The following is a 12,256-nucleotide window of genomic DNA, read 5'->3' as shown; positions in this document are numbered from 1 at the left end:
AGTCCTGTGCAGTGAACAATCGAGGACTTCTTGAAGGTGCCAAGGTCACTCCTATGGCTTAGATTCACAGTGCCTGGACTTGAATCCCCAGTTTTATCCTCTGTAGATGTGTGACCTTAGTCAAGTTTTTACATTTCTCTGCCTCATTTTTCCCATCTGAATATGGGGAGAATATTAGTATTAGCTGCATAGATTTGTTTAAAGAATGTAAGAGAATAAATTCATAAGAATGGCTTAGAACAATATGTAACACATATTAAGGATTCAGTAAGTTTCAGCAAAAAACATATGTATTAAGATTCCTAAATAGTTCTCCCAAGTGTAAGAGGAAGCCATATTTGAAGCACTTTATGAGTCTATGTATGAGCTGATTGATACCAATAGGGGAAAATTTCTATGGGGAGAGTAGACAGAGCAATTCTGCAAGGATGTATGTATGTACGTACAATGACGTATCACTGTATACTCAGTTGTTCTGTTTACATGTATAGTTTCCTAAGGATTCCAAACTGCAATATCTCACTTAAAATTATGTTTCATTTCTAGGGATGTGAATCCTCTTACAAAGGTAGCAAACACATAAGTCAAGAGCCACACAATCATAACAGCAACTATTAGGCTCACCAGAGTCACATGTTTGTAACATCAAAATTCTCACTTAGCATGCACCAGTATCTCTAGCCATTCAGTAAACGGATAGTGACGAATAGAGTCAAATAGAGTCTTTTACAAGCTCAAAATAAGAGTGATATTTTAAAAAGTATTTAATTCCTTTTCCACTTTATTACTATATTCTCAAAGCAAAATTCTCAAGCTCTTCAAGTTAGATGTTACAGGGCTGGTTATATAATTTCCAAATATCCAACTCTGTCAATGAGAAATCCACGTTTCAACAATCACACTGGCAACATTTTAAATAGATCATTACTATTCAGTGTTGGCAAGAGTAAGGTAAGGACACTGTGGGTACTTAGGAAGGGTCTTTACAATATCCATCGAATTTAAAGTGAACGTCCCCCTGGAACTGGTAATTCTCTTCTCAGAATAAATCTTCTGTAGTATTCTTGCAGAGACAATGTACACAGATAACCACTGCATCACTCTTTGTAATAGTAAGAAACTGGAAAATCCAAGTGAATATTCTGGGGGATGTTGGTTGGATGGTTACATTAGGCACATATGTTTAAAAAGAAATCTTCACATACTGACAGAGAAATATTTGAGAAATATTAAAAGAAAGCAAATTTCAGAACACTGATAAATGAACTATTATCCAATTATTTGAAATAATGAAAGATTCTTGTGGTTATACATGGGAAGGAATCCCTGAAGGCTCAGAGGTAAAAAATACACCTGTCAATGCAGGAGACCAGGGCTCGATTCCTGGGTTGGGAAGAGCCTCGGGAGAAGGAAATGGCAACCCACTCCAGTATTCTTGCCTGGGAAATCCCATGGACAGAGGAGACTGCGGGCTACAGTCCACAGGGTTGCAAGAGTCGGACACAACTTTGCAACCAAACCACCACTACCATACACATGAAGGAACACAAGTCCAAATCAACAGCAGTTACACGTACGGAATGGAATAGGAAAGGGGGTTCACTTTATATTTTACTATAATTTTCTTGCTGCTTTATAAGCAAGTCATACTTTTAGAATTCAAAGAAAATAACAAGAATTTTCAAAAGAAACAGGGAACGAAAAGTTATTATTTGCATTATTATTTGCAAGTGTAAAAAAAAAAAACTTAGTCATCCCCCAAATTAATTTCTGCTGTCCCATATGCTTAAAATGACAGCTGAAGAATAAAATGCTTATGAGATCTTAATAGACACACTCTAGTTAAAAAGGGCTTCCCTGGTAGCTCAGACGGTAAAGAATCTGCTGGTAATGCAGGAAACCAGGGTTTGATTCTAGAGAAGGGAATGGCAAACCACTCCAGTATTCTTGCCTGGAGAATTCATGGACAGAGGAGCCTGGCCAATTAATGCATGGGTTCACAAAGAGTCAGACATGACTAAGTGACTAACACACACATACCTTTATAAAGCATGATGAGAAACATTCCCTATTTGTAGGCCTATGAATGGAGCTGAGGAGGAATGGGAAGAAGAGAACAGCCTTCCACCTACACTTTTGAAAAGTGAAAAATAAGTAGTTTACCACCACTGGTCACCTTCTTTCTCCACCTTCTCACCCAAATGGTACCAGAGAGGAGCCCAACTCTTCTAGGCCACTGACTTCAAACTCACACTAAATAAATAGATCAGGTGACTTGACTGATAGTACTGAGCACAACAGATGAAAACAGAGGGAAGTGTGCTGAGAGGGTGGGGACAACAAGGTTATTATGAAAAAACTGGTGCTAGCTGGAAGGGAAGAATATTGTACCAATGAAGAGAATATACATATGAAATGAACGGAAAAGCAGGAGAAAGTAACAAAACAAAAGCAGAAAATGTTACTATTTATGAGGTGTTTAGTTTTCAGGACATCCCATGAAGTGGACAGCGCTGTAGTCTGCATTCTCTAGGGCTGCCCTCATAGGAAAGCTGACTGAAGGCAGGTTGCTTGTTGGAGAGGGGTCCTGTAATTGTTTAGAACAAGTCTCAGAAGAGCAGCACATCAGGTATGAAGCCCATTACATTCAATTCGAAGATCTTATCACGTGCTGGGCTATTCCCGTTAGACATGGAATGATTATTGCTTAAACTGTCCATTGTTTAAACAAGCTTCCAAAGGACATTTCTTCCCAAAGGAAGCTAAGGTGATTTAAATTGAATTATGTATTATATAATTCTATATAAAGATTATATATATACATATATGCACATACATGTATAGACAGAAAGAATGACATAGACCTACATTCTTCATATAATCGCCCCAGAGGCATCACCTGAAGATACCTACTCTCAAAATGTGTCTAACAGAGAACTGGTAGAGGCTGAGACGGGAGCAAAGGCCTCGGGTGATGATCTAGGGCCAAACACCTCCCTACAAACCTCCGAGGTCCATAGAATATCCCAAAGCCCTGGCCTGGCCCCAGGCCACAAAAAAAAAAAAAAAACTCCACCGAAGCCCCCAGAGACCAGGCAACCACGTGACTCGCCGACAGACACCGAAAGTTCCTCTGCCAAACATATCCAACTTTTATTTTCTCCTTTTCCTGAGTGACCGGCTGGCGCATGCCCCCGCTGCCTCACCTCCGGCCCTTTCTTCTTTCCAGCACTTCGGGCTATGGGAGGCCTCGGGGTATCTGCTTTCAAGCTCGACTGGCCTAGGGGGTCCTAAGGCTCAGCCCCTCCCGGGCACGCGTCCCCGGTGCAGCCGCGGGAGGGGAACCGAGCGTCCTTCGCTCCTACCCCGGCCGGAGCTCGGCAGGCTGGGACTCAGCCGCTGGGCTCGTGGGGCGCGGCGGGGAGACTTACCTGCGCGGAGCGGCTCCCGGAGCTCCCGCGTCGCCGTAGCCGCACGGCCGCCGCCGCATGTCCCGACGACAGGTCCCCCCCTACCCGCCCCGGCTGCGGGGGTCCCGGGCCGCACTTTTCCCAGCCTGGGAAGGAGGTTTGCGAGCGCCGAGGTGGAAGATGGGGGTGGGGCGGGGTGATCGGGGAGACGAGGCGTAAGGATGTTGTTTTGTTGTTGTTTTGTTTGTTTGTTTGTTTTTCCGGATCCCTAGCAGAGACTTTAGACCATATGCTGGGAGGGTATTAGCCCGGCTCAATGGCGACAGAACAGCGGCCTGACTCTCACCGTCCGATCGATTTACTAAACAAACTGAAACGTGGGTGGGGATGTTAAACAGTAACCAGCTGCCTCAATGAAAACTGAAAGCTGCGAGGCCGCCACCGCCTCGGCGCGCTCGTTTCCCGGTTCCCAAGGCCCCGGGGCGAGCGGCGGGCGGGCTGGCGAGTCCCGGAGCCCTGCCTGCGTGGACCCGAGCGGCACTCCCCGGGCCTCCCGGAGGCCTCCATCGCGCAAGGCGCACGGCGGCTGGACCATCGGAGCCGGGTTCCCTCTCTCCGCCTCCAGCCTCCTGAGGACCTCCCGGCCTGAGGCCAAGCGCGGCCCCCGGGACCGCCGACACAGTCCCCCTCCCAGCCCCGGGTCACGCCTCGCCCAGGGCGGTGTCAGCCCTGGGCCAGTGACTCTGCACAGGCGGTAGCGCGGAGAAGCCTGCTGACCCGAGAATGCTCCTCTCATTCCGAGCCAATGAGGTCCAGAAAAGGGCCGGAAGTATTATTAAAGGGAATTAAGGAGGTTCCTAGGGACAGCACTGCGGCCGCACCACTAGGGGAAGCCTCATCGATTTCGTTAAACTGCATCTTGGGCCGCTGGGATTAACTTCTGCCCTGCGGCTTGTGACCACCTTGCTCGGCCAGAGTTCTGGGAAGTAGAGGGAACCCGGTTTTCCATTCCCGGTTAACCTCGCCACCTGTGGCTTCGGTCACTTAGTACCTCTTTACAGATGTATCTGATGGAAAACTTCCTTTCTTCCTCCCACACACTAGGAACCGTCACAAACTTGAGACTTGGAGTAGTGATGCCCAGACCCATCCGAGATGCGATGGTCATCCGGATCAGGTTTTTGTTAACCAAGCGATATAGCCAGAAGCAGTGGCTCTTAAAAACATCTCAGCAATTTAACTTCGTGGTTTCAGGAATGAATGACTTCGGGTCAAACAAGTAATTATCTTCATGAGATAAATAGTTACTTAATCCCTAAGGTTTTTCTTTTCCGACCAGGGGGGTGGTGGTTATTTTAAGACTGTAATAACAATGCCATGGAGATCAAAGGGCTAGGTATTTTTTCTTTTTCTTTTTAGATCGGGTTTACTAAACTTTCTGGGTTTCCTCCTTCTGAATCTCTTGCTGAAAGGCTCCTTTAAAAACGAGTAGTTGGTGTTTCACAAATCAGAACAAAGAAGAGAGATCATATACTACTTTCTTTAGGTCTACCTTCTTGAGCAAAACACATTCTTTTGGTCTCATTGCCCACGTGGTCTGCAAACCAGGTCTCCAAAGTGGCCTCCCTCTGTCCAAATCCGCTCCAGGAAACCCTCCGGAGACAGCCCAGGCATGAGAATAACAATTAACTGGCTGTATTTATTATGCAAATATTTCAACGGTGTGTTGTTTAAAGATCATCCATGGTCATTCTCAAAAAATATTTCCACATACTTGGATAATGAGTGTAGGTTGTCTTACTCTTGCCAAAACAGAAATATACAGTTCCCGTAAAAGGCTGAAAAGTCTGAAGTTAGAAACTGTCCATATCTGTTCTCAGAAATTTTGATGCCATTTGACACCTGTAGTTCCCAGCAGAGAAACCAGAGTCTCCGTTTATTTCGCTCCTAACAATCCCTAATGTCAGTGGGTTCGATTTGGGATGATCAATTTCTCATCCCTGTGTAGTAGAATTGCTAATCTACCAGGAAGTGATCATCATATATTCTGTATCAAAAATTATTTTGATACAATATGTAAAACCTTTGCCAGAGAATTTTATTGTCACAAGGATTTTAACTAATAAGAAGGGAAATGACAGTACATTCAAGGAAGTATATAAACTCTTAAGACTTAGTTATTATCTAAAGGAAGTATTGGGGCTTCCCAGGTGGCTTAGTGGTAAAGAATCTGCCTACCAAGGAAGAGAGGAGGGTTCCATCCCTGGGTGGCGAAGATCTCCTGGAGGAGGAAATGACAACCCCCTCTAGTATTCTTGCCTGGAGATTCCTGTGGACAGAGGAGCCTGGCGGGCTACAGTCGAGTCACAAAGAGTTGGAGGTGACTGAGCACGCACAGAGGAAGCATTGCATCTGTTCAACTTAGAAAAATCCCTCAGAGTGTAACACTGCCAGTCCTCTCTCACTCGCAGCAAGTAGGGAGTGGTTTCAGGTAACTAAATAAATAGACAAATAAGTGACTCTGTGAACTAAAGGAAAGTATGAGAGGTTGACTCAGCTACAGCTTTGGCAGTTTTTACTAAATCAACCAATGTCAACTGACCCAGCTTTAGAGCATCACTTACATTGGTCCTGAAACTAATTTATTACGATTCTCCATGGCATGGGTTTATGATGCTGAGAATGAAAAATGTGCTCCATGGAGAGTAGTCTCCCCTGACCGTAGGGGTGGACGGAACAACAGGAGAAGAGATCGGAATAATTTTTTAGGGCAACGTTTTCCGAAAATACAAAGTTCTGTTTCATTAGTCAGTATTTAGGGAGAAATCACACACATATGTGTTTATGCCATATCTGCTTTTAATCTGAAATTAAACACCGCAAAGTGGCGTCATAAAATACTTTGCCTGGCTTTCCTGTTAAATGTCTCTTTTAACCTGGGCTTTTCCTTTTCGCTTTGATCAACTTTTTTATACGATTTGTCCCCCCTTCCCAATGCCACCAAACCGTCTGGATAAAAATTCCGGGTTTTCCCAGGAGCGCTTCTGATACTATGAATGGAAAGCTGTGGCCTCTGGCAGAGCTGTGGGGAGGGCGCGCGCTGGCGCGCGGAACCTGCGGGGAAAAGGTCTTGCAGATCTCAGCTCCTAGAGGCCCTGTTTCCGAGGGCAGCTCCACGCCCTCCGCCTGCACAGAAACCTTCCCCAGACGGGAGGTGTCCACTTCCTGCCCAGGTGCTCCACCTCTGTTGACCCGGTGTCACAGCCGTCGCACCCACATTGGAGCCGGCCACCGCCTGGGAGGGCGCAGTTAGCGGCGACGACCGCCCACCCGCACGCACGCTTCCCCGCCGGGGGTTAAAATTAAAAAGGAAAACTAAAAAACTCGCACAGTTCTCCACCTGCCGATCCTTTCTAGATTGGGCAAAGCTCACAGACCCCTTCTAAGCCACTCAGATGTAAAGGACCGCGGGCGGGATATGGCCACGGGGGTTTCAGGGGCAATTCAAAGCCTGGAGCTGAGCTCAGCGCATCCCCCACCTCAACCTTTGGGGCGAATCAACGGATAAAGCAGCCTCCGCCAGAATTTCAAAAACTCCCTGGACTCCACTGAATGTTTTTTGCATCAGAAGTGAAGGATTCCAGTCACTGGGACTGGCGTGGGGGTCGGGGGTTGGGGAGAAGAGGGTGCTGCCGGTGGAGGTGGGGTGTGTGTGTGTGTGAGAGGAACATTCTAAAGCCATCCTGTCTTGGAGTGTAGGGCCCGGGGCTTTTTCTCCCGCCGCCGCTCACTGCCCTGTAACCCAGTCTCTCTCCGGAAAAGCACAGCCCTTTGGTCCCTAGCGCAGTCCAAAGCGAGGCACTGCCGAAGCTTTAAAGCTGCGAGGCCCCCGACTGTGGGAAAGGGGATGCTAAGCCATTTCATAGCCGCCGACTCTACATAGTAGCTTCAATGAGGTCTGCCCCTCCGGGCTGGAGCAGTAGCGGAGTTTGTCTCCGAATCCCGGGCTTTGGTACCCTCGTCTGTATTTGGTTTGTCGGACTTTTCACCGGGCACTCATCTTTAATGCCTTGAATTTCAAGTGGTAAAACACTCTCCCCTTCCCTAAATCCGCAGAATGGGCAGATTAAACACGGAGGAGGGGGCTGATTAGTGTTCCCCCCAGCCGCAGCATCACCAACACGGTGTAGATCCTAAAAAGCAACCTCCAGACCCTTGCCTGGCTCTTTGGAGAGCTAGGCTCTTAAAAACAGACTTCAGAAAAGCTACTGGCAAGGCCTCCACAGCTAGGCACCCTACTTGCCCACACATTGGCCCACATAAAAATTAGCCTTTCTTTTATGGCCTCATCACAGATGAGCACCTAGAGTAAACCCATGTAAATAAGGCCACAGGGGTGTTTCCATTACCTGTTAATCTAAATGAAAAAACCAACATTTCAGATTAAGTGGCTCTGTGGACACCTCTGGCTGAGACACTGTCAAAAATCGAACATTCACTAATTCTCAATGTCAACCTAGGGTTCCTGTGCCAAAAAAAAAGTAAAACTGCTAGGCTGGATCTCTTCCCCAGCTCCTCTCTTTGTAGATTTCCTGCGAAGTATTGACTGCCAAGGTCTCTGCATGATTTGCAAACTTTTACAGTCATTTATGGTACATGCAATAAAAAAGAGGTGATATGAACACGCTAGTTCAAGGTGTAATGCAAAGATGTATTCCGTGCCCTTGGCAACTATCTGTGGGACCTATTTGTCTTTGCAGAACACACCCTTCTCTGAAATGAACTCCTCTGGAACAAAGATTGGCCCTTTACATTTCCAGGGCCTTGGCCCCTCCATGGAAAGACATGTGTTCAAACCAGAAAATTTGATTCTTTCTACTCATTTTAAACCGGGGGGGGGGTGGGGGGTGGGGGGGGGTAGATTCCAATAAAAACTGGGGGAAAAAAAAAGAAAAAGAATCTTCAAGTTCTCTACTTCCCTACTCTCTCTTATCATAAAGAAGATAGGGAGGGAAAAAAGAAAGAAAGAAAATTGATTGCCAAGTTATAATGTAATCTCCAACTGCCCCTTCCATAACAGAGATCCACAGGAACTTCCTTGTTGAGAAAATAAAAGGATTTAGATTATTCAGAGAAAACACACCATTTTAGACTGTAGGTGCCCAAAAGAGAAAAAAATTGTAAATGTTTTTGCAAAAATACATAACCAGTCAAAAACAGATTTGTTGCTGGATTTTAGTTATACAGTTTTCAATAAAGAAAATAAATTTGCAAGCGTTCTGTTCTACTCTGTAACTGTAGATAAAGACATAAAAGCCTTATTAGAAACTCTACACCCTTTTACCAGTTTTACCAGTCCTTTTTTTTTTTTTTTAAGGCTATGTGTGGGAGATTGAGGAGGGTGAAAGAAAAAGAGACTCATTTCCAAAATGTCCTACTTTGAACCAAATCGGTTTTCTCATCTAGTGTTGCAAATGAGAACAGCTTACACATAGCTTCTGAAAGGTATTCTGAATCCTCTACCTGCCATCTAGTGGACAGAAGATAAAATGCTGATTCTAGACATCCTTAAAAGTTTTAAGGGTCTTTAGCTGTTTTCTTATTTATAAACCAAAACAAGTCTAAGAAGTGAAAAAGAAAATATAACTTTAAAACTTAAAGGAAATAAAGCAAATAGTTGTGTTAGGGATATATAAAATAGCCACTCAATTGTGTTCCATTTCCTTCTGTTTTTAATAATCAGTGGGGTTATCAATCTTAGCTGAGACAATCAATTTATTATTATACTTGCTTTTCTTCTGCATATCCTCTGCACATAGATTTTATGCTGTTTGTCTTCTTTTCAATTAAACTCATTATCAGTTTTTCACCTAGTTGATATTCAAATTTTTTAAAATTCAAAAAGAACTTAATAATATTCCATTTCTATTTGGACTCTTAAAATAGAATATCCACAAAAAGGATTCTCCATTTTGTAAGACACAGTGAAAGAGAGAGAGGAAAGAAAGGGATAAATGAAGGAAGAAAAAAGAGAGAGAAAAAAGATTGAGTTAATTGTACACTTGCTTTTGACACTGTGGTAAGTATTATACTCCTTCAAAACTTAACTTTATCCAGTACCAAAAAATAAGTAGGTTAAAATCTAGTTGCTTTATGGCAACTTACATTTCCTTGAGGTTCACATTATAAAATATTGAGCATATGTAGGAGGTTTGCTGTATGAAATGTTCATTAAATATTAATATCATCACCATGTTTTCATAATAGCTGACTTTGGGGGAATGTTTGCACTATACTATGCATTGTCTTATGGGCTTTTAGTCAGTTTACACATTGAGTACTTTACAAAAACTCTAAAAGATTTGTATTATTAATATCACTATAGGTGAGGAAGATGAGGAACGGAATTATGAAGCTGGTAAATTCAGAGCTAACCTGGTTCCAAAGTCAAGGCCAGTATCTTCCTTGTCATCCTGACTCTCACAGAGAAAAGAAGCAAAAAGAGACCACTGCAATTCACATTATAAGATAAAATAGATATAACATACATATATGAGGGAAGCCCTTATATGTGTATATGTATATATCTTATATAAAATAAAGATACATTTGTTTGAATATTTAAATTTGGTATGCAAAATATCAGACATTCATATGAGAAGAAAAAACTTAATTACCACTCATAAAACTCAAGTACTAAGAATAATATATACTTATAAGTAAATAGCATGTTCATTTACCTCATCCGTTTAGTATAATTTAGTATAATTTGTGACAGATATCATGCAAACCATTATTTCAGCTTTGTCCTACAGTCCATGCCTACTTGTACTTTAAGTAATGAAGTCAAACAGTCCTCGCAAAGCCCTCCAAGCATACTACCAAAGATAGAGCCTTGAATTTAATTGGCTCTGTCAGCCCAATTATATTTGCTCCTTGTCTCATTATAATTTCAACTTCCATTTCCTAAACAAAAATGTATGTACTTTCTAAAAGTATATTTTCCTCTCCTATACTTTTGCAATATATTCTGCTCTTTTCAGAACAGCCATTTTACAAATGAACTAGTTCAAGAGTCAAGAATCTTAAATCATCACAATTAAATGTATTCCCATTCTCTCCATAACAACTCTACGTCATGCGATCAAGCTTTCTCTTCTGGAAGCATATTGATCATTTCAGAAACTGTAAGTGAATGATCTGTCTGACCCACAGGGTCTTCTGTTTGTTTTTTTCAATCCACGACATTTGAAATACTAAGTAGCATTCTATCATGTAGGTATGGCTTTAAGATTAGTAAATGTTTTCGGGCTTCCCTTGTGGCTCAGTAGTAAAGAATCTGCCTGCCAGTGCAGGAGACGCGGGTTGGATCCCTGATCCAGGAAGATTCCAGATACCTCGCAGCAACTAAGCCCGTGCGCCACAACTGTTGAGCCTTTGCTCTGGAGCCTGGATACCTGAACTATTGAAGCCCATGCTCCCCAACAATAAAAGCCACAGCAATGAGAAGCCTGAGCACCGAGCACAGCAATGAGAAGCCTGAGCACTGAAAATAGAGAGCAGGCCTCACTCGCCACAACTAGAGAAAGACCAGTGCAACAACAAAGATCCAGCACAACCAAAAATAAAACAAATTAATTTCTTTTTTTAAAAAAAAGTACTGAATGCTTTCAAAATCTGACAGCAGGTGCTCAGGATTCCTGCCCTGGTTTCATACTCACAAGTGAAGTCACCAGTTCTGCCTTCCTGATCTCTTACATACCTCCAATCAAGACCAGATATCAGATAAAAGCTGGAGACTACAGTAGTCAGACCCTTTGTGTCTCTCTTGTGTATCCACATAGATCTAAGTGCATCTTCCCCGTGATGCTATCACAGGAAGAAGAAATTCAGCTCCCATTTAAGATTAATCCCTCCACCTGTGTTCTTGATCCCATCCCTTCCTGCCTATGCCTGGCCTTGTTCTATCAATTATTTCTCCTTATAACTTTAAATTCTCTCTCACCAATGGCTTCTTCCCTGCAGGCTATACACACATTCAGATCTTACTAATAAAGTAAAAAAAAAAAAAAAAAAGAAGAAGAAGAAGCCAAATTTGTTCTCTATTCTGTTCCCTTCAGGTGTTGCCCTATTTTTTGTCCTTTGCAGCCAGGAATCACTAGCCAAGACAATTGACAGTCTCTTTATCAACACCTTCAATTCACTCCTCTGCCTGCTATAACCTGGCTTTCACTGGTTCCATTCTATAGACTGTTCTTTGGAAAGGCCTTACGACTTCTGGCTGATAATCCAATAAGGACATGTTCAATCCTTACATTAAGTTCACCAGAGTCTATGTCTAACCTTCTTGAACATTCTTTTATCTGCATTTCTTACCACTTTGCTCCAATCATCCTGTAACTAATTTCCCAAGATTTTCCCTTTAGCGTTCTTGTGTTCTTACTCTGTATACTTCTCCTGGGCAATGCCAGGCACTCTAACAGTCTTCCCTATCACAAAACTGGCTATTGGGTCTTTAAATTATATTCAAACTCAAATCTTTCTCCTAAGTAACAGCACTATAGCAGCTTCGGGTGTTCCAAATACCTCCTAAACAGTAGCTATTAGATTCCTCACATGCATTTCAAACTCAGTATTTCCAAAACTTTCCTATCTCCCATTTTTTTTTTTTTTTGAATACACATACACACAAAATGGACATAAGTTCCTCCCATTCCTGTAAGCACTGGGACTGCACCATGCTTTCATGAGGAAGTAGACTCTGGAATGCAGATAAAGTGAAGGAAGTATACTGCAACCAGGAGGATGAGAGTCCCACACTGAGGATGGTGGGATAGGAACACACA

General features: G+C 43.2%; 1 protein-coding gene across 1 annotated transcript in view; it reads right to left on the bottom strand.

Annotated features, from left to right (window-relative positions):
• Nucleotides 1-3,752, bottom strand: part of HNF4G (hepatocyte nuclear factor 4 gamma) — a 134,940-nt gene extending 131,188 nt beyond the window's left edge. Inside the window, 1 exon segment of the mRNA NM_001359925.1 lies at nt 3,432-3,752. The gene's annotated coding sequence lies outside the window, so the exon portion shown is untranslated.
• Between the last annotated feature and the right edge of the window lie 8,504 nt (nt 3,753-12,256).

This window comes from Bos taurus, chromosome 14, assembly GCF_002263795.3.
Source record: "Bos taurus isolate L1 Dominette 01449 registration number 42190680 breed Hereford chromosome 14, ARS-UCD2.0, whole genome shotgun sequence".
Lineage (NCBI taxonomy): Eukaryota > Metazoa > Chordata > Mammalia > Artiodactyla > Bovidae > Bos > Bos taurus.
The sequence above is the reverse complement of the archived record's forward strand: the minus strand, read 5'-3'. Positions and strand labels throughout refer to the sequence as shown.